Source organism: Panthera pardus, unplaced genomic scaffold (assembly GCF_024362965.1).
Source record: "Panthera pardus isolate Hobbes unplaced genomic scaffold, ASM2436296v1 HiC_scaffold_161, whole genome shotgun sequence".
NCBI classification, from domain to species: domain Eukaryota; kingdom Metazoa; phylum Chordata; class Mammalia; order Carnivora; family Felidae; genus Panthera; species Panthera pardus.
Genome location: NW_026526723.1, coordinates 40,001 through 42,500, shown reverse-complemented (window position 1 = coordinate 42,500; position 2,500 = coordinate 40,001). Strand labels below are relative to the sequence as shown.

Sequence of the window (2,500 nt, the reverse complement as noted above, 5' to 3'; positions counted from 1 at the left end):
AAGACCCTTTGGGGGTCGCCCGTCCGCCTCGGGTCGGGGCGGTCGGGCCCGTGGGGAGCCGTGGAGGCTGGTCTTCCCGTGTCTCCTCCAGACTCCGCTGCCCGCCCCCCGCCGCCCCAGGCCGGGGCGCCGCCGCGCTTGCGCCCGCGCCACGGCCCTCCCCGGTTGCCGGGAGGGGGCTTGCCCGGCGGCTGCCGGGTGGTGCGTGAGCGTGTGCGTGTGCGTGCGCCCCGTGTCCCTTGGGTGTGTGTTGGGGGGAGGGGACAGGCGGGAACCCCCTGGGCGCCTGTGGGGTTGTTCCGAGCTCGCCCCGCGCGTCGTCCGCGTGGCGGGGCGGGCTGCTGGACTTGCCCTGTTCCAACCCTTCCGACCTCTCGGAGTCTGGTCTTTGTTGTCTCTCGCTGGCCGGCCGGAGGCACCCTTCGGGGATGTGCTGTGCCAGGTTGGGGGGGTCGCCCCTTTTCGGGGTTGGCCCTCCCGGCGATCACAAAAACTCGTACGACTCTTAGCGGTGGATCACTCGGCTCGTGCGTCGATGAAGAACGCAGCTAGCTGCGAGAATTAATGTGAATTGCAGGACACATTGATCATCGACACTTCGAACGCACTTGCGGCCCCGGGTTCCTCCCGGGGCTACGCCTGTCTGAGCGTCGCTTGCCGATCAATCGCCTCCCCCGGGTGGGTCTCTCTCCCGGGGGTAAGGCGCGGCTGGGGGTTCCCTCGCAGGGCCTGTCCCGCCGGCGCCCGCCCCTGCCCGAGTGCGCCCCGCCACGCCCGCCTGCGCGGCGGTTCGGTGTGCGGGGTCGTCTGCGGGCCGGGGAGAGGGTCGTCCTGGCCGCCGGGCCCTCCGTCCCCCTAAGTGCAGACGACGGTGGCCGCCGCTGCCGGCCCTCCCTCCTTCCTCCTCCTCCTCCTCCTCCTCCCCGCCCCCTCCCCGGCCCCGTGTGTCCGGTCCCCGCCGCCTCCCTCAGCACCCCCCTCGCCCCCGCCTCGCCCCGCCGGGTCCGCTCGGCGGTGGCCTGTGTGTGGGACGTGGGAGGGCGTGGGACGGGGGCTGGGGGCCGGCGCCCGTGGGGCGGTGGCGTGGGGTGGTTGGGGGGGGGGGAGAGGTGGGGCTGGGGGGGAGAGGCCGAGGCGGCCGGTCGCCGCCCGCGAGAAAAGGGAAGGGCGAGGAGAGCTCGCGCCTGAGGGCCGCGGCCGCCGCCGCGGTCCCTCTGGAGGAGATCCCTCGTGCCGCACGCGGTCTTTGGGATCGCCGCCCGGGTCTCGGGAGGGTTTTGCGGTGCCCCGTGCCGCGCGGTCCCGCGGGCCGTCGTGGGGGGTGGAGGCGCGGATCCGGAGCGCCGTCGTTCTCGCCGCCTTGCCCCGGGCGGCGACCGCGGCGGTCCGGCCGTGGCCCCCTCCTCTCCCGGTCCGCGGCCGTGCGGTCGGGGGCCTGAGCCGCGGCCCCGCCCCCGCTCCCCGCCGGCGATCCCGGCCCCCTTTGCCCTGTCGGGGCGGCTCGCGCCGAGGCCGAGTCGCGCGCGGGGCTGCGCCCCGGGGATGCGTGCCCCGGCGGCGGCCCGCGGGACGCCGCGGCGTCGCCCGCCGCTGCGCGCTTCCCCCCGGGTTGCGGCCGCGCCGCACTGCGTGCCCCGAGCCCGCGTTGTCGCGGTGTTGGGGGGGTGTTGGTTCTCCGCGGGGGTCTCTGTGGCTGGAGGCGTGCCGCGCCGTCCGCCGGGCCCGGTCCGGGGCCGCGGTGGGAGCGCGGGGCACGTGGGACGTGTGTGGGGGGAGGCCGGGTGCGTCGCGTGGGGGGAAAAGGGCCGGCGGTCGGGGGCGACCGCCGCGCTCGGACCCCCCCCACGCCCGCGCCCGCTTCCCCCCCCTCGCTCCCCCGCCCCGCGCCGCTCGCCGCGGTTCCCCCTCCGGGGTCGTCGCGAGGCGGCGCGTCCCGCGCCTCGGGCCCTGCCCGACCCCCCGTTCCTCGCCCCCCCCCTCCGCCTTCCAACCCCGGCAGGGCTCCCGCCTGTGCCGCCGGCCCGTGCTCCCGCCTGCCCGCCCGCCGTTCCGCCGTGTCCGTCCCGCGTGCGCGCACCCTGCCTTCCCCGTCCCCCCTCCCCTCCCGGCTCTCTCCCCTCCCGCGCTCTCGCTCTCTCTCTCTCTCCCTCCCTCCCTCGCGGAGGGTTTGGAGGGGAAAGGGGGTTGTTGGTGCGTTGGGGGGGGGGGGTCGTCGGTAGGGGGGCTGGCGGCTCGGGCGTCGTTGGGGTGTTTTGCGTCGTTGGGTGTCGGCCGGAGAACCGGGCGGGTGCGGACCGCGGCCTCTTCCCGGGGGCCGGCGTTCCGGTCCTCTCGTCGCCCCTCCGCCCTGGCCTCGCGGGGCTCCTCCTGGCGCGCGCGCGCGCGCGTGCGCCCCTCCGAGACGCGACCTCAGATCAGACGTGGCGACCCGCTGAATTTAAGCATATTAGTCAGCGGAGGAAAAGAAACTAACGAGGATTCCCTCAGTAACGGCGAGTGA

General features: G+C 76.2%; 2 non-coding genes across 2 annotated transcripts in view; both read left to right on the top strand.

Annotated features, from left to right (window-relative positions):
- Positions 1-500: 500 nt before the first annotated feature.
- On the top strand, positions 501-653 carry LOC128777589 (5.8S ribosomal RNA). Its single transcript, XR_008422788.1, has one exon. It is a non-coding gene; the product is annotated as a 5.8S ribosomal RNA (ribosomal RNA).
- A 1,751-nt stretch (positions 654-2,404) lies between these two features.
- LOC128777592 (28S ribosomal RNA) overlaps positions 2,405-2,500 on the top strand; it is a 4,643-nt gene continuing 4,547 nt past the window's right edge. Inside the window, exon 1 of the ribosomal RNA XR_008422791.1 lies at positions 2,405-2,500. This exon is cut by the window's right edge and continues 4,547 nt beyond it. This is a non-coding gene — a ribosomal RNA (28S ribosomal RNA).